The following is a 20,291-nucleotide window of genomic DNA, read 5'->3' on the forward strand; positions in this document are numbered from 1 at the left end:
AGAGAAGAACGATGGCGATGTTTTGAGGGTAAAATGATGGCTGTAGAGCAAACACTGTGGACACAGCAGCAGTTGAAAGAGAAGTGTTTAAGATTAATCTTGGCACAGCGAGAGACAGAGCTCGTTAGGCAGGCAGGTGTGAGCCTGGTTGCTATAGTGACTGCACCCAATGGCTCCATACACACGCACACAGACATGCACCTCACTTTTGCTGCTTAAAATGAACAGAAAAGTCAGCTCGAAACAAATCGTTCCCAAAAGAAAACGACAACTTGTATTGACAAAATTCTTTTACCGTGAGCGCCAGCAATGTCCAGTCTACCAAATTCTCAGTTTTCATGCCTGTGGAGTTTATTATATGGACTTGGTGACAGTGTAAAGACAGCCTGCTCTTCTGATTTTCAAACGAACCTTCTGAGCCATTTTAACATTAGAGTCTATGGAAGAGTTGGAGGGTGGATGCTGTGCATTGGTGACATTTATGAAAGGACCATAACACCTAGTACAATAGTAAACACATTGGATGAAAGAGGACAGCGATGGCTACGTTTTGAGGGTAAAATCATACCTGTAGAGCAAACGCTGCGGACACAGCAGCAGTTTCAAAAAGATTTTAAGATAAATTTTTTCGCTCCTCTCACTCTAGCAGTTGAGCTGTCTCACTCTAGCGGCAACATTCCGTCCCATACACACCCATTATAAACTCTGAAACGGGTGAAAAAACATCATGAAACTTAAACTGGAACTGAAGAAAAAGTATAATAGATATTGAAAAGATAAATACAAGTTGAATAGTTGAATGTCTTGTCTTCGTTTTAAAGTTTGAATGGAGGCTCTATGTCAACGTATGTGGAAGTAATAAGAGTTTAAAAATGAGTAAGTTGAAGGAGGATTTGAAGGGTCTCCCCATTGAAATACATGGGAAATTTTTGTTGAAAAAAGTTGAATAATTTTAAAAATATAAATGTTAAAACTGAGAAAAATAGAAGCAGTCATGTCCAAAAGAAGAGGAATCTAATGGTGTTTGAATGGTTTTTCTAAGTTGAACGGTTTTGAAGGAATTAGATGACCAAAAACGTACGGAATATATAATAATAACTAGAAAGTGCATTTTCTGAAGAAACTGCAGTGTGAATGCGTGAATCTGAATGTATGCACTGAAATGAATTAATTGCTGAATTTAAGTTAAAAATTTTGAATGAGATGAAAAAAAAAGAATTTTTAACCTGAAAACAAAAGTGCTGAACTGCTAAAAGCTGACATTCACACAGAAGAAGTTGGAAAATAGCTGAAAATGTTTAAAATGTAAATTACAAAAGGCTGAGTAATGACAAAAGAAAATTTAGAGTCAGAAAACCTCTGAATGAATATTAAAAGTTCATATTCTTTGAATCACTGAATGACTAAAATGTGATCCCTCCACTTGGATGCACACAGTTTAAAACGTTTGTATCTATGAGCTTCGAATGACACAGTGCTGGAAAGAGAACAACGATGGCGACGTTTTGAGGGTAAAATGATGGCTGTAGAGCAAACACTGTGGACACAGCAGCAGTTGAAAGAGAAGTGTTTAAGATGAATCTTGGCAGAGTGAGACACAGAGCTCGTTAGGCAGGCAGGTGTGAGCCTGGTTGCTATAGTGACTGCACCCAAAGGCTCCATACACACGCACAGACATGCACCTCACTTTAGCTGCTTAAAATGAACAGAAAAGTCAGGCCGAAACAAATTGTTCCCAAATGAAAAGTACAAGTCGTATTGACAAAATTCTTTCACCGTGAGCGCCAGCAATGTCTAGTCTACCTAATTCTCAGTTTTCATGCCTATGGAGTTTATTATATGGACGTGGTGACAGTGGAAAGACACCATGCTCTTCTGATTTTCAAACGAACCTTCTGAGCCATTTTAACATTAGAGTCTATGGAAGAGTTGGAGGGAGGAGGCTGTGCTTTGGTGACATTTATGAAAGAACCATAACACCTAGTACAATAGTAAACACATTGGATGAAAGAGGACAGCGATGGCTACGTTTTGAGGGTAAAATCATACCTGTAGATCAAACGCTGCGGACACAGCAGCAGTTTTAAAAAAGATTTTAAGATAAATTTTTTTGCTCCTCTCACTCTAGCAGTTGAGCTGTCTCACTCTAGCCCCAACATTCCGTCCCATACACACCCATTATAAACTCTGAAACGGCTGAAAAAACATCATGAAACTTAAACTGGAACTGAATAAAAGTATAATAGATATTGAAAAGATAAATACAAGTTGAATAGTTGAATGTCTTTTCTTCGTTTTAAAGTTTGAATGGTGGCTCTATGTCAACGTATGTGGAAGTAGTAAGAGTTTAAAAATGAGTAAGTTGAATGAGGATTTGAAGGGTCTCCCCACTGAAATACATGGGAAATTTTTGTTGAAAAAAGTTGAATAAAATTAAAAATATAAATGTTAAAAATGAGAAAAATAGAAGCAGTCATGTCCAAAAGAAGAGGAATCTAACGGTGTTTGAATGGTTTTTCTACGTTGAACGGTTTTGAAGGAGATAGACGGCGAAAAACGTACGGAATCCAAAATAAAATATAACTAGAAAAATTTGCATTTCCTGCGAAAATGCAGTGTGGATGCTGTAATGCTGAAGCTGTCTGCTAAAACTAGCTGAAAAAGTTGAAAAGTTGCAGAAATTGTAAAAACTTTGCAGAAGCAAAGGAACTTTGCTAAAATGTAGTAACTTAGCAGAACTGCAATATCTTAGAGGAAACATAATACTTGGCAGAAATACAATAGCATAGCAGAACTTAGCAGAAACATTGTAACTTACCAGAAACACGATAACTTCTCAAAAATACAAGAATTTAGGAGAAATAGTATAAGATAACAAAAAGAATATATTTAGCCAAACATTCTTGAATGCCTTGGTGTTCCCCCGGATGAGCTGGAGGAGGTGGCTGGGGAGAGGGAGGTCTGGGCTTCTCTGCTTAGGCTGCTGCCCCCGCGACCCGATCTCGGATAAAGCGGATGAGGATGGATGGATGGATGGATTCTTGAACATTACAGAAATACTATGATTTAGAAAAACAGTACAACATAGAAGAAATGCTGTGATTTACCAGAGACACTGTAATATATTATGAATATTGTAATTTTATATAAATACTATGTTTTAGCAAAATTACTCCAGTTTAGCACAAATATTATAACATAGCAGAAATACTATTCTATAGCAGAAATGCTATATTTAGAAAGAAAAATATAATATAGTAGAAATACTATGATTTAGCAGAAATCCTACAATATAGCTTAATAACAATGATTTAGAACAGATACTATGATTGAGCAGAATAGTAATAACTTAAGTGAAAATATTGGGAAGGTAAAATGACAAGCTGAATAAAAAGGAACATGGTTAAGTTTGCTCAAAACTCATTTTTGTTTACCTCTGAAAAAATAAAATAAAAATACATTTAGGAAAAAAAACAAATAAGAACAGCCAACAGATACATGCAAACTCAAATATGGGTACACAAATCAACAGATACACACAAAATCAAATATGGATACAAAAATGTACAGAGAGAGACACACAGAATGGGTCTATGCCAGTCAACCAGTCTGAATATATTATATTTTTATCCAACAATGAGATGCTGCCCTAAAAGGGTCTTTGAGTGTGTGTGTGTGTGTGTGTGTGTGTGTCTCTCTCACACACACACACACACACACACACACACACACACACACACACACACACACACACACACAGCAGCAGCAGGAGCAGAAAGTGAATAGGGGCTGTTAACAGCATGTTTCTAGGTCAGTCAAACAGCTGTGAGCTTCTCAATTTGAATCCACCAATCAGAGAGGCTGTGTGCTTTTTCCCGCCAAAACAGGTGCACCTGTTTTTACACACACGCAGCACAGAGACAGGATTTTTGCAGTCTATTTCTCATAGTCAGGATTCCCCTCAAACAAACAGCCATAAATTCCTAATCAGAGGGGCTAAAACGGTCATTCTTAGACCGTTTTGTTCAGAAGACATGGGGAATCTTGAAATGTTGACCATTTAAAATAAAAATATGAAATATTATAGATATATGACATAGATGATTGGTTGGCTTAGAAGCCACGAAGGCCCCAATATGCAAATTTGGCTGCCTGGGAAGCCATGAAGGCAACAATATGCAAATGTGAATGTGCCAGCCCTCAGATATGATTGGTTGTCTTAGAAGCCATGAATGCCCCAATATGCAAATTTGAATGTGCCAGCCCTCAGATATGATTGGCTGGCTGGGAAGCCATGAAGGTAAAAATATGCAAATTTGAATGTGCAAGCCCTCAGATATGATTGGTTGTCTTAGAAGCCATATAAAAAGCAGTAAAACTATACTATGATTTGGTAGAAAAACTATAATTAATCAAAAATACTATATTTGGCAGAAATACTATTTTTTTTTTAGCAGAAACACTATATTTAGCACAAATCATATGAAATAGCAGAAATAGTATTATTTAGCACAAATGCTGTATTTAGCACAAATACTGAAAAGCAGCAGAAATGCTATGACTTAGCACAATAGTAATAACTAAAATAGAAAAATTGGAAAAGCAAAATGAACAGCTGAAAAAATGCTGAACATTCTAAGGGTCCCTCAAATGTAATTGTTAAATGAAAAAGAAATCAGCAAAAAAAAGTATAACAGTCACACAATCACAAATATGGACACATATGGAAACACACAAGCACAGAGAGACACACACAGGATCAAATTCAGTCAACCAGTCTAAATATACTGAATTGAAATCATACAATAAGATGCTCCTATAAAAACTCTCTCTCGCCCTCCCTTTCTCTCTCTCTCTGTCACACACACACACACACACACACACATACATAGGGAGAGACAAGCAAGTTTCTAGGTCAGTCAAGCAGCCTGGGAGCTGCTAAATTTGAATCCACCAATCAGAGAGGTGTGTATTTTTTTTCCCGCCAAAACAGGTGCACCTGTTTTTACACACACGCAGCACAGAGACAGGATTTGTGCTGTCTACTTTTCATAGTGAGGACTCCCCTCAAACAAATGGCTATAATTTCCTAACCGTAGGGGCTAGAACAGTCATTCTCACACCGTTTTGTTCAGAAGAGATGGGGGAATCTTAAAGTTTTGACAATTTATCATTAAAATATGAATTATTGAAGATATTTGACTTCTAATGCACCATAACTGAGTAGAGGCAAAGCAAAAACTGCTTTGACTTGCACTCAAACAACGCTTTGTAACTCTAAATCTATATGGAGTATCGATATCATTGTTTCACCGTGAAGACACAGCAGGCTTTGGTGAACAGTCATGGAAATTTTCAGGTCTCAGGTCTAACATTCTATTGTTCAGAAGACATGGGGAATCATCAAGTGTTGTCTTTTAAAAGAAAATATGAATAATTATAGATATATGACATAGATGATTGGTTGTCTTAGAAGCCATGAAAGCCCCAATATGCAAATTTGAATGTCTCAGCCCTCAGATATGATTGGCTGGTTGGGAAGTCGTGCATGACTTGATATGTCAATTTGAAAATTACAGTCCTCACAGAGGATTGGCTCCCTGAGGAGCTGGCAGGAATACATAGAAATACTATGATTACCCAGAAATACTGCGTTTAGTAGAAATATTATGTTTTAGCACAAATACTATAAAATGGCAGAAATAGTATGATTTAGCACAAATGCTGTATTTAGCACAAATACTGAAAAGCAGCAGAAATGCTATGACTTAGCACAATAGTAATAACTTAAATAGAAAAATTGGAAAAGCAAAATGAACAGCTGAAAAAATGCTGAACATTCTAAGGGTCCCTCAAATGTAATTGTTAAGTGAAAAAAAAATCAGCAAAAAAAAGTATAACAGTCACACAATCAAAAATATGGACACATATGGAAACACACAAGCACAGAGAGACACACAGGATCAAATTCAGTCAACCAGTCTAAATATATTGAATTTAAATCATACAATAAGATGCTCCCATAAAAACTCTCTCGCCCTCTCTTTCTCTCTCTCTCTGTCACACACACACACACACACACACACACACACACACACACACACACACACACACCACACACACACACACACACACACACTAGCAGCAGCAGCAGCCAAACAGCCTGGGAGCTGCTGAATTTGAATCCACCAATCAGAGAGGCTGTGTACTTATTCCCGCCAAAACAGGTGCACCTGTTTTTACACACACGCAGCACAGAGACAGGATTTGTGCTGTCTATTTTTCATAGTGAGGATTCCCCTCAAACAAATGGCCATAATTTCCTAAACGTAGGGGCTAGAACAGTCATTCTTACATCGTTTTGTTCAGAAGAGATGGGGGAATCTTAAGGTGTTGACAATTTATATTGAAAATATGAATTATTGAAGATATTTGACTTCTAATGCACCATAACTGAGTAGAGGCGAAGCAAAAACTGCCTTGACTTGCCCTCAAACAATGCTTTCTAACTCTAAATCTATTTGGAGTATCGATATCATTCTTTCACCGTAAGAGACAGCAGGCTTTGGTGAACAGTCATGGAAATTTTCAGGTCTCTGTGGAAATCCAAAAAAAAGATATGACAAGAGAAAAAAGTTGTTCATTTCCAGAGTTTGAAATCTGAAGAAATCTGAGCGAAGGACGAATTTCCTACCCTCAAACACGTCTAACTCATTTCAGAACGGTAATAGGTGAGAAGAAAATTCTTGAATTGTGAGCGTCAGGAGTGTCTGAAGATATACGGGGACAAGCCTCATGTTTTAACTTCGCTTCGTTAAGGAGATATGACGATTCGAATATGCCTCTCATTAGAGAAATCAAGCGATGATTTTGAACAAACTCTCCATTGGCTTTCTATGGAGAGTTTTCTGACTTTGTGTTGGTCTGAGGAGATTTGCCAAAATTCTATAAATCTCACAACAATGATATTGACATTTTCTGAAAGCCAGCAAAAATACCTACGTTTTGATGTATAATTTGTGTGGGTTGAGTGAAAATTGAGAGAGTAGCAAGAAGTTGTTCGGACATGAAGAGAAAATTGCCAAAGGTACAGTGGCTCACTTAGAACCAAGTGCATAGCAACCATAACAACGCATGTATTTTGTGAAAAATCACAAAGATGAAACTCTAAACTTAAAGAGGGATAAGATGAAAACGGTAACAGATATGAAAAAGCTGAATCATTCATGAATAGCCCAATAATTTGTGAACATTTTAAAATTTGAATGGTTGTTCTAGGCGAAAGTATGACAAAGTAGTTAAGTTTCAAAAAGAGTAAGTTTTAGCAGAATTATGGAAGTTTCCCATTCATTTCAATGGGACAAATTAAAGGAAAAAAGCTTAATATTTTAAAAAGTATAACAGCAGAAAATACCAAAAGTCATAGCAGGAATTAGCAAAAATAGCAGAATAGTTTACAATTTGAACGGTGAAAATCGGCTGAAAATTGTGGAAGTAGTTAACGGACGAAAAAACGGGAGCAACTTGAAGAATAACTAGAAAAATTTGCATTTCCTGCGAAAATGCAGTGTGGATGCTGTAAAGCTGAAGCTGTCTGCTGAAAATAGCTGAAAATAGCTGAAGAAGCTGAAGAAATCAAAGTCAGTGTTTAAAAAGTTGTTGAAATTTTAATAACTTTGCAGAACAACATCAAGTTAACAAAAATGTAATAACTTAGCAGAAATGCAATAACTTAGAAGAAACATAACAATGTAATAATTTAGAATAACATGACTTAGCAGAAATGATACACTTTAGTAGAAAATTAATAACTTGGCAGAAATATTTCAACTTACCAGAACTGCTATAATTTTGCAGAAATGTAATTATTAGGAAAAAACTGTAAACAGATAACAGCTGAAAACGATGAAGTAACCTCAAAGTTACTTGTTTAACTGTGAAAAATGACCAGAAAGATTAGAAAAGGAAAACCAATTCAATTCAATTTATATAGCGCCAAATCACAACAAAAGTCGCCTTAAGGCGCCTATAGATACAGAGAAAAACCCAACAATCATATGACCCCTATGAGCAAGCACTTTGGCGACAGTGGGAAGGAAAAACTCCCTTTTAACAGGAAGAAACCTCCAGCAGAACCAGGCTCAGGGAGGGGCGGCCATCTGCTGCGACCGGTTGGGGTGAGAGAAGGAAGACAGGAATACCAGCCAGCAGATAAACTGATGTGAAACAAAACCAAGGTAAAATTGCAGAATTTACACAGTTGGTGAAATGTAAAAATGGCAACAAAAAAATCCCAAACAAACAAACAAAAAAAACCCACAAACAACATTTAGGTAATAAATGCACAAGATGATTTGATGATAAATATGGTACCAATCTACAAAATACTGTCGAAATGAAGTCCACATTGTAATATATTTGAGGTGTGGAGAGTCACACAGCTGAACAATCGATGTGCATATTCAAAGAAACAAGGATCAAATAAAGAACATTGTTGTGGAATAAATTACAGTGAAAAATAATCACTGCTTTGCGTTAGAGAGTGACTTATGATGAGGTATTAATTGGGTTAATTTTACCTCTAACAGCTTTTCACATAGTGCTGTGACCAGGGTGACCCATTATCTATATATATTAGAGCAGATGTGGAAAACCACTGTTAGACCTACTCTATACTAACACAAACACAGTCAAAAATTCATTGCTAGTGTGACATGTGGTCCTTTTTGCCTTTGACCAATGATATGCTGGTTACTTGGACCAGTTTAGTATTTGCTGTCACAGAGGAATGTTAACCATAAATCCAAAAGACAAAACTGAAAAAATATGTTAATTGCAAACATGTTTTTGCTTAGTAAAAGGATTGAAATAACATGGAAACTGTCACCTTAAAGCCTCATTGTAAATATCATCACAAACAGATGTTTTCCACATAAACAACAAAGCTCCACCACATCCAATCACTACATATAAATATAAAAGAAAACAACAACAAATAAAATGTAATTAACACATGGGAAGTCTAATGAGCTTGGAAAGAAAAGCTTCTGGACTTCTTTGAGTTGCTTGAAGACGTTTCACCTCTCATCCGAGAAGCTTCTTCTTCTAAGGGTCAGTGGTGGAGAGTCCCAGATTTAAACCCAGTGGGAGTTTCCCCCCAAAGAGGGACAAAGGACCCCCTGATGATCCTCTACCTAATCACATGAGCCAAGGTGTGAAAGTGGGTGTGGGTCCCAACCAGGCAGGGTTTCGGGTGAGCTTATTGTGAAACCTGGCCCCACCCTATCATGTGATTTCCCTTAGGTCAGATGGCCCAGGATGTGAGTGGGCATTAAGGTGTCTGGGAAGGGATCTCAAAACTGGATTATAGATGGCAGACAGTTGGTGTCATAAACCACCGCCTCTGTTCAAAGATGGTCGCTCACAGTGGACGTAAATGTCTTCTTTCACTCCTCTTTCAAACCATCTGTCCTCTCTGTCCAAAATGTGAACATTGGCATCCTCGAAAGACTGACCTTTGTCCTTTAGATGCAGATGAACTGCTGAGTCTTGTCCCGTGGAGGTGGCTCTTCTATGTTGTGCCGTGCGCTTGTGAAGTGGCTGTTTGGTCTCTCCGATGTAGAGGTCTGGGCATTCCTCGCTGCACTGTACAGCGTACACCACATTGTTAAGTTTGTGTTTAGGAGTTTTGTCTTTCGGGTGAACCAGTTTCTGTCTGAGTGTGTTGCTGGGTCTGAAGTACACTGGGATGTCGTGCTTGGAGAAAACTCTCCTGAGTTTCTCTGATACACCGGCTACATAGGGGATGACAATGTTGTTGCATCTCTCTTTCTTATCCTCCCTCGCTGGTGTCTGATGTTCTTTTCTGTGCATATTTGCTGACTTTATAAACGCCCAATAAGGATAGCCACATGTTTTAAGTGCTTCCTTTACATGTGTGTGTTCCTTCTTTTTCCCTTCAGGCTTAAAGGGAACATGCTCTGCCCGGGGGTCCTGATTACTCCAAGTTTGTGATCCAGAGGGTGATGGGAGTCAAAGAGGAGGTACTGGTCCGTGTGTGTGCGCTTCCGATAAACTTCAATGTTGAGGTTGCCATTCTCTTCCATGTGCACAGCGCAGTCCAGGAAAGGCAAACAGTCGTCCTTTGTGTCTTCCCTGGTGAACTTGATGTTTTTATCCACGGCGTTAATGTGCGCAGTGAAGGATTCCACTTCTTGTGTTTTGATTTTGACCCAGGTGTCGTCTACATATCTGTACCAGTGGCTGGGTACTCTCCCTTTAAAAGAGCCAAGAGCCTTCATTTCCACTTCCTCCATGCAAAGGTTGGCTACAATAGGTGACACGGGGGAGCCCATGGCGCAGCAATGTTTTTGTCTGTAGAAACCCTCGTTGTATTTCAAATATGTAGTGGTAAGGCAGAGGTCTAACAGTGTGCAAATCTGATCGGGTGTGAAGTTGGTCCTGTCTTCCAAGGAGCTGTCTTCTTGTAGTCGTTTTCTGACAGTCTCCACTGCCTCTGTAGTGGGTATGCAAGTGAAGAGAGAGACTACATCAAAGGACACCATGAGAACCTTCACAGACATAACACAAGGGAAGACTTTTGATTTAATAACTAAGCTTAAAACAAGTGTTACCTTTTAATATTTGTGGGAAAAATCTGATGCTACCCCAAGAATAGCCACACAGGAAATGATGACAGGCTTGCAGCCCTCTGTCTTCCTGGAGTGAGGTGCCTGATCAGTAGAAGTGAGTTGACAGAAGTCGGTGTCTGTAAGAGTGGTCAAACACTTATACTCTGTCCACTTGCGTAGAGTATAAGAAGCTGGAATGCAGGCACACTGGACGAGCTTGTTCTAAAAAATACAGAAAAAGGAACATTTCATTTGTGTTAAGGCCTAAAAACTACAAATGAGTTATACAATGAACAATACTGAAATACCTTATAGGTGCTGCAAGACACATAACCAGAATCCAGAGCAATCTCACACTCACATGACGGTGAGGAAAGACTTGAGCTCTGTGATGAGGTTTGAATGTCTCAGTTGGGACACTGAAGAACTCAGAAGACAGCAATACCTGCACAGAGAGACAGAGTAGAAAAAGCATAGATTTGTAATCCATAATGTGAATTAAAACTCAAAAAGTGTCAACAAGTATAATCATTTGAGTGTGGAATTATTTATGCAATAAACAGGATTTAAATTAATTAAATGAATTAAAAGCACTGACATTTTTTATCAAAGATAAAGAATCATACCTCTCTCTGCTCTGAGGATCACTGAGCATCTCTGACAGGAAATACAGTTTCCTCAGTATGAGTCATCATTGATGGTCTCAGAGGTGTGTAGTGTGGCAGCATGATGATGGTCTCCAGATCAGGCAGGAGGTCAGGTGATGGGTGTGTCATCTTCTCCATTGAAGACACACTGGTATGGCAGTTCATAACACAGCAGTCTCTTTGTGGCATGTAGTTATCTGTGCAGTCCAGCACTGATGGATCAGGTTTGGCTCAGCAGTTCATGAAGATGGGGTTAAGATGTTGTTGTTTCAGCTGAGGATGGTGAAGTTTGAAGGTTTTGCCACAAAGGAGACTGTGCCCTGTCTGAAAAAAAAATACATCTAACAAAACAAGTGCTTATAACACCACCCACCCAGCTCAGCCCCCAAGTGTCTATGTGATGCTGGTATGGGGTGTCGGTTACTAAGTCTAATTAGTGTATCAGAAAGCGTGGGCTACACCTAAAGCCCACACTTGCTGATGTCTTTGTTTATTAGCAGCTTTTTCCAGCTGCTCAGAGAATTCTGACTTGGCCTTTATCCACCCAAACCCAAACCCACCCGGATAAAGGCCAAGTCAAACTCACACACCATACAAGCATTACATAGACACTTGGGGGCTCAGCTGGGTGGGTGGTGTTAAACTGTAGTCGGGAACTTTCAGAAAACTATCCATTTACTTCTAAATCAGTTTTATACATATTCTGTAAGCTGTACTAATGTTTTCTCTACATAATGTATCATTATAGACATCTCTGGTAGCCTAAAGATAGTTTAAAACTTTTGACATTTTTACCTGTAAAACATGATAAGCAAAAACTCATTCATCACAAAAACTTTTGATTCTACAAAATCTACTATAATCAAGAAAATATAATTGTCTGTATTTATTCATGTGACCCATAATAAATACCTGCATTTATCTGGGATTTATTTATTTACTATTTCATATTTTAAAGCTCTTGGAGGGGAAGATCTCGTTTGTTGAGCTACATACGTCACAGTAAAAAGATTTAGTCATTTAAAACATGAGAATAAAAAAAAATGATGTTGGTTTATCAAATGTTGCAGCACATTTCAGATCAGAGGTGCATGATAGCAGAAAGCAGATCTCCCTGCTCTGGATGAAGTTCAGCACTGATTTGGTGAAATGATTAATAACATTGCAATAAGAAAGGGTCTTCTGACAGACAGAGTAGGGAAGACCCTTTTTCAATGAAAAATCTTTTCATGCTCTACAATCAGTAAACTCTGTAACAAACATGATCTGTAATTGTTTCAAAACTTACCAGACGACTTCATGATTGGCTCAAGGACAGGACACAAAACACAGGGTTGTGGTAACTGTAATATGTTCTCAGGACACCTGAATGAAGACTTTGCTGTGGCTGAGAAATAAAAATGAGGTCAAGCAGGGTGTTCTTGTCTGTAGTGGCAGAAGTGATCAGCTGTGAATACCCTCTCGACTGAAACTGCTCCAGAATCTGTTTTCTTCCACTCTGTAACTGGTTCTCATTAAAATCTCCACACACAATTATTGGGTGACAGTCCATTATTTCAAGTGAATCTAAAAGACTTACCTGGTTTTGCATGAATGGTGTCAAACTGTAATCTGGGGGTCTGTACACAACAGCAATGAGCGCAGGGAATGGAGCCTGAACCTTCAACACTAAAAACTCAAGATCAGTGACATTATGCATATACTGTTTTACCTGAACCTGAAAATGATTCCTCAAATACACAACAACTCCCCCACCACTCCTGCTGGCCATGTGAGGAAAGTTTGTGTAGGACACATGTCTGTTGCGTTTGAACATGGTGTAGCCGTCCAAATGAAGACTGTCTGCAACAAAGGAGCCTTGGAGGTGAGACTCTGTGAGACACAAAACATCTGCTAAACACATTTCATGATGACTCTTGATGTCACTGATGTGAGATGGCAAACCTTCTGTATTGTGATGGATCAGTGTAAAAGTGTCAGGTCTGCTGGCTGTTTCTCTGACCTGAAGAAGAGGCATCATTTCCTCAACACTGGCTTGTCTCATGGTTTGGAGCGCTGCAGTTACCTCGGGATTGGCATAAATCTTTTTCTCATCCAAGTCCTGCAAATAGAGTCCACTGAGAGACGTCACCCTGCTGAGAGCAACATAAGCCATACCTGGTTCAAAAATGTTCTTCATTGAAACTACAGCTGTCTGTGTTGTAAGACCCTGGGTTTTGTGAATTGTGCAGGCGAATGCTAGCTTTACAGGAAACTGTCTGCGTACTGCTCCTTTAAACTTCAGACTCTCCTCTGCTCTCTCAATGTAAACCAGATCATCAGATGCTGCATTAGCACTGCGGTTGTGTCTCATAGGCTGCCTGTTGTCAATTCTGAGCCCCAGTTTAATTATTTGTCCATCATTTTCAGATCTCACCACCTTTACCAGTATACCAAAAGCACCATTGACTAAACCGTTTAGTGTGTCCAAGTTTCTGGTAAGCATGACTCGAGCTCCTTCTGCAACGTTCAGAGTGTCGGGTAAATCATTTCGCCCACCTGTAAATGGTTTGTCTCTTCGTGCCATTCTGCCTGTACATTTATCCTTCTGGAAATCGTCTGCATTGATGATTATAATGTTTGAATGAAGCTTCTTCAGGGTATCTGTGTTGTGGGATTCCACATTCTTTTGGTGGCATAAATGTGTAAGACCTCGATTGGACATTCTTCTTCTGGTGCAGTCACGGCCTGTGACAACAAATCTCTGTCGCACTGAGAAAGCTCATCTGTCTTTTCTTTGACTCTAATCCTGTTCAGCATCTCTGCAAAGGCCACATCATCTTTCTGACGCATGATCTCGGTTAGAGTGATCATCTGAAAATGTTCCTGCCATAGGTCAATCTGTTCTGGATCATAAACACAGAGAGGTTTAGACTGTCGCACTGGTGGCAGCTGGTAAAAATCTCCAACAGCTAAAACTGACATTCCACCAAAAGGTCTCTGAGTGCCTTTGATTTGTTTCAGTCTTGCATCCACATAGGCAAAAAGGGTTTTGAAACCATTGAAATCTCATCAATAACAATAATTTCAGCATTTATAAGCTCAGATCTGACTTCATCCAGTTGATTACCAAGTCCTTGAATGGGTGGTTTCAGACTCCTGGGTAGTTTCAGTAGGGAATGTAATGTAGAGCCACTGATAGAAAAAGCTGCTGTACCGGTAAATGAAGTCAGTAAAACAGTTGGATTTGATATGTCAGCTTCTTCTGCATTAGCAGGCAGCCTGCTCAGGATCTTTGATGCTTCAGAGTGAATACACTTAATCAGATGTGACTTACCAGTTCCTGCACCACCGTTGATATAGAAGAGAAATGGATCTGGGTTCAAACCACAAACGCGCTGAATACACCAGTCTCTAATGGCATAGAACACGCAGGCCTGCTTCTGGTTCAGATTCTGATACATTACACGCATTACGGCTGGATCTACTGCAGGTTGTTCTCTGATGGCTCTGATCTCTGTTACAGCATCAGACTGACGACTGTAGTCGGGAACATTCTCCTGTTCGTTCTCATCATCAGAATGTCTCTCAGGAAGATTCTCATCACATTGTAGACTCACAACTTCAGATTCAGGAGCAAGATTACACCATTCATCAATCACAACATCCCTATTTTGTTCAAATTCTTCCAGTGCACTCTCAATATCCTCAGAGTTCTTCTCATACTTGTCTTTATTTCTTTTCACAATCCGTTTCACAGACTCACTGTGGTCTGAACATGGAAGTTGCACAAAACCTGAGTTGTAGAAGGACTGATAGGTTTGGAACCCTTGTGGTTTCAGTTCCTGCTCTGATCTGTGTGGAAGGTAAAGTCTCAACAGTCGACCATAATATTGCTCAGGATCTTTTTCCTGTGAACAGTGGTAATACCTGATTATAGCTGGTTTATCATTCTTTTCGCCTTTTGTACAAATCCAAGCTGGTTTAGAAGAGGAAGCACATCTTTTCCTTCATTTGGACCACTCACCAACCTGCACAAGGCAGCAAAATCAGCCAGTGACATTTCCTCATATTCTGGTGTCTCAGGTCTGCATTTGTATTTATCACTCAAACTTGTCATCCAAATATTACAGCTGTCGTGTGTTGTGCTTTCCAGGTAGCTCATCGGGCGACTCATTTTTACTGGGTTATCATCTGTTGGTACAAATACAACACTGCGGGAACACTTTTTCATTTTTAGGCCACAGACTCGAGTCACACACTCCTGTGCGCTGATTTCTCTCTTTTTTGAGTAAGCCTGCATCACAGCTCTCATTTCATCACATTCATTGACGGTGTTCTTATCAGAGTTATCAATAACTGTCTTCAGGTATTCAGAGAGGCCAGATTCTTTCTTCGTTATATATTTACAGAGGTATTCTATACATGAATAGGCATTCAAAATTAATGAGACATCTAAATTAGAGTTCCAGGCTTCAAGCAGGTCTGGGTTGTAATTGTTGATCCAACACTCATTTGGGTCACGTTTCAGAATCAGAGCTGTTTTCTTGTTTATGTCTTGGAGGCATTGTTCATACTCATTCATTGTCAAGTTGCATCGTGACAGAATCTGCTCTATGGTGAGGGAAGCAGCTTCAGGTTCTTTCAGCAGGTTCAACAAAGGTCTGAGTTTGGCTTTTGCAGCTTCAGTGTCTGAATCCTCATCCTGTCTCACAATCATTGTTCTTATGGCTGGTGGTTTTGGAAACCCAAATCTACAACCAGAGTTCACACTCTTAAAGCATGTCTTTGTGTGGTTTTTGCTGTGCTTTTGTAGTTCAGTGACTTTTTTGTGCAGTTCAGGTTGTTTTTCTGGATCAGGGAGCTGAGCTGAGATGTATCTGTCCACAAAGTCACAGACAGTTTGGTCATCATCCACATCTACTTCTACCTTTTCTCGAATCCACAGCAACATGTGTATATGCGGACTACCTCTGTGCTGGAACTCAACTCTGTAAAAGTAATCAATGATTTCACCAAGGGGCTGTGCAGGAGAAAAAGCAAATCTCTGAACAAAGCCTCAACACGCTTATCAAACATTCGCATGGTGGTTACTGGATTTGATCTTAGAATTTCACACTTTTCTGACCAGTCCAGGGCTTCAAAATCAACCTCTTCACCTTGCTGTCTCTTTATTGCTTGAATCACTTCAGGCCATCTCATCTCAGCAGCAGAGAAAGTGACAAAGAACTGAGGTGTTCCTATTTGGCGGACCATACTGAATAAATCTCTGGTAGTTTTCTGCCAGTAAGCTGGAGTTCCTCTGAGTGGCTGCATAAATCTGATTGCATCTTTATTTCTTACCAGCTTTTCTACTTCTGTCTTACTTTGTAACATTCCTGATGTGATTTTGCGTCCATCTTTGGTCATAGTTTTACCTTTCCTTAACTGTATTGTCATGCTGGAATTAGCCAAGTGTATTTCAGTGACAAACTGTGAGAAAAACAGGTAATTTGTATCTTTAGCAAATCTTGCATCAATGTTGAAAAGCCTTGACTTGAAGTAAGCACTCGGTGTGAGCTTGAGACGTCTCTTTTCATCCAGTGTATTCTGACCAGTAGGAAACTGCACAGGAAATGCCATGGCTTCCAAATGAGGAGTTCTGAAGAAGCTAACAGGATTGTTTCTTTCTGCAGGAGCCACACAATATGTGTTATCAGTGAAACAGAGAATCTCTTCTGAAATGTCTACAGGCTGCAGACAACTTTCTAGAGCAAAACCTCCATTGTTCAAATCACTTTCTGGTTCCTCTGGATTTTGTTCCTCTGGTTGTTCATCACAGGATTGCATATTAATAGCTTGTTCACTTTCAGACTCACTTTCGCACAAAAGGGCATCTTTTTCATAGTTGTCAATTTCCATTAAATCTGCTTCATCATAATCATCACTTGCCATGCTGGCTTCATCACTGCTGTCATCATCAGGCAACGTAGGATCACAAAGCAATGCATCATCTCTGATAACAATATCTGTGTACTGTGGATGAATCTGTTTGAGTTTACGCAGGGCTTGGATCAGTTTAGACCAGGTGACAGTCTGGAACAGCTGATGGCCTTTGTAGCACAGTCGTCTTTTCAACTTGATCCTCATTATCTGCGATTGGCTTCTGAGCCGAGGTAAAGAATCAACTGTTTGTTGGACCTCAGATGGTACACACACCACATTACCACGTATGAGTCTTTGTCTGCCCTTTGGAAGAGGAATAATCTTAGCAAATGGGATGCATTTCGCAATCAGATGTCTCTCCAGAATGTTGAGATCACACAGTTCAGCTGGAATATCCTGCAGTTCTAAACCATTGACAGCAGCAAGCCTTGGCATGCGTCCACTTTTGAGGGAACTGTGACACGTGTGACAGATATACTCCTTTTTTCTCTCAACGGGAAAGCTGCAGTGATCATTACATGCTTCATCACACATATGAACAAATTTACCAGTTAGACACTGCTGAGCTACAGTTTGGTGTTTTGAGTAATTGTTTCTTTTGCAGATTTTCACCTGATTAGGAAAAGAAGCTTTTAGACAAACAGTACAAACATAAGACGGTGCTGATTTAATGTTTGATCTGAAACAAGATATGGCCTCATTCATTAAAGTGTTATCTGACTGACACTGTAAACTTTCAACTGGTCGATGCATCTGGCGATATTTTCTTTTTATTTTCATTGCACATCTGAAATTATGCATCTGTCTAAAAGAAAAACCGTTCCAATATTTTACTCTCATTCGTTCTCTCATATTGTCCTTGTGTTGCTGCTGAAATTGTGTCTCTTCTCCATAACGTTTAGTGATGTAAGATCGTTTTTTCTGTTTAAATTCTTCACTTTCTTTATAGAGTTTAGAAACATATGACCTCATGTAAGCTTTATGTTTCTCTCTGAACTCAGCACAAGTTCTGTATGTTCTTCTAATACGTTCCTTCTGCTTTTCTCGGAACATGGGAGATTCTCTGTATGTTCTTCTTATTCGTTCCTTCTGCTTTTCTTTGAATATAGGACATTGTCTATAAGATTCTTTATATGTTTTTCTCATACGTTCCTTCTGCTTTTCTCGGAAAATGGGAGATTCTCTATATGTTCTTGTTATACGTTCCTTCTGCTTTTCTCGGAAAATGGGAGATTCTCTATATGTTCTTGTTATACGTTCCTTCTGCTTTTCTTTGAATATAGGACATTGTCTATAAGATTCTTTATATGTTTTTCTCATACGTTCCTTCTGCTTTTCTCGGAAAATAGGAGATTCTCTATATGCTCTTGTTATACGTTCCTTCTGCTTTTCTCGGAAAATGGTAGATTCTCTATATGTTCTTGTTATACGTTCCTTCTGCTTTTCTCGGAAAATAGGAGATTCTCTATATGCTCTTGTTATACGTTCCTTCTGCTTTTCTCGGAAAATGGTAGATTCTCTATATGTTCTTGTTATACGTTCCTTCTGCTTTTCTCGGAAAATGGGAGATTCTCTATATGTTCTTGTTATACGTTCCTTCTGCTTTTCTTGGAAAATGGGAGATTCTCTGTATGTTTTTGTTATTCGTTCCTTCTGCTTTTCTTTGAATATAGGACATTGTCTATAAGATTCTTTATATGTTTTTCTCATACGTTCCTTCTGCTTTTCTCGGAAAATAGGAGATTCTCTGTATGTTCTTGTTATACGTTCCTTCTGCTTTTCTCGGAATAAAGAATCTTCTTTATACATCCTTATGACACGTTCTCTTTTTCTCTCTCTAATTTTAGCACTATCTCTATAGATTTTTCTCAAATATTCTCTCTGTTTCTCTCTATATGTAGCATTGAGTTTATACAGATTATTTTTGTACACACTCTTTTTCTTACTGTGATCAGAATCATGAGACTTTCTACTAGAATCTTTTTTCTTTGCCTTAAAGCTTTCATCAAAAGTGTACGTCTGTCTTTCTTTCTTTTTCTCATTTTCCTTTCTCTGTGGTAGTTTTTCTTGGACCAATAATCGTGTCCTAATCTTTCTCCTTTGCTGTTTATTACGCTTCAACAGTTTATGTGAGAGTTCCTCTGTTGTCTTAGTTAAACAGGAGGCAGTGTTTAAATCATTCTGAGGAACAGATTCTTTTGTTACCTGAGTGTCTCTTACAGAAGATGCAGAGGTTTCTATTTCTAAATAATCAGAAGGACAATTGTTCAGCTCAGCGGCTGGCTCATTTGAATAATCCACTCTGGATGACATCACTTCAGTGGCTAAAGTGTGGGTCACAGTTTTCTGTGTTTGCTCAGTGGATTTTGGGGTTTCAAATTCAGGTTCATTTAAAGCTGGTGCTGGAACAGTTGTAGCTGTTTGTCTGTTTTCATCAGCATCTGTTTGGTCAGCTGCGTTTTCACTGTGAAACTCGACAGGCTGTAGCTCATAAGTGCAGGTTGGTGCGATGCTAAACATTCGGTACAAGCGTTTGATCCTGTCAATCATGTCGTTAAGACGGTGAATTTTAACATAACTGCAGTTCCACCACTTACAGCTAGCGACAATGGCATTCCTGTAGACTTACGTGGGTGAGGGTCAAAGTATGCATATTCACCTGAAGTCAGCCTGCAAACTGCGATGACTGTTCCTCCCATGACTAGCAAAGCATAGCAAACCGCTGAAGCCAAACACTGTAGTCCCTGTTCAAGGCTCGGAAGGTGAGCTGTACCATCAAATGTGCCGTAATGAGCAAACTGAGACATATCCACTTGATACTGGTGTCTGCGGCTGGTGACCACTGTGGGAAGCTCATCGCAGGCTAGAAACACGCTGTTCACAAACCTCTTTCTGGCATCTGAATGCATGGCATGGCCTTTATCCAACACACGGTTTAGATCTGCTCTGGTAATGAATTCATCCTCGTGTAAGAATGACAGGAAAACCAAACTGTTCGCCATGCATTGCTGATTCCTGTACTTTCCATACTTAGCAGAGGCCTGGCTTCGGGATGCACAGATGCTACTCACCGTGGATGACTTTCACTGTTTGTAACCTGTACATGAGA

At 39.3% G+C, this 20,291-nt stretch overlaps 1 long non-coding RNA gene across 1 annotated transcript; it reads right to left on the reverse strand.

Annotated features, from left to right (window-relative positions):
- Window positions 1–10,265: 10,265 nt before the first annotated feature.
- LOC120435424 lies at window positions 10,266–11,312 on the reverse strand. Its single transcript, XR_005609723.1, has 4 exons — window positions 11,258–11,312; window positions 10,940–11,076; window positions 10,635–10,853; window positions 10,266–10,516 (listed from the first exon to the last, which is right to left on the reverse strand). It is a non-coding gene; the product is annotated as an uncharacterized LOC120435424 (long non-coding RNA).
- Between the last annotated feature and the right edge of the window lie 8,979 nt (window positions 11,313–20,291).

The sequence above is a fragment of the Oreochromis aureus genome, linkage group 20 (assembly GCF_013358895.1).
Source record: "Oreochromis aureus strain Israel breed Guangdong linkage group 20, ZZ_aureus, whole genome shotgun sequence".
Lineage (NCBI taxonomy): Eukaryota > Metazoa > Chordata > Actinopteri > Cichliformes > Cichlidae > Oreochromis > Oreochromis aureus.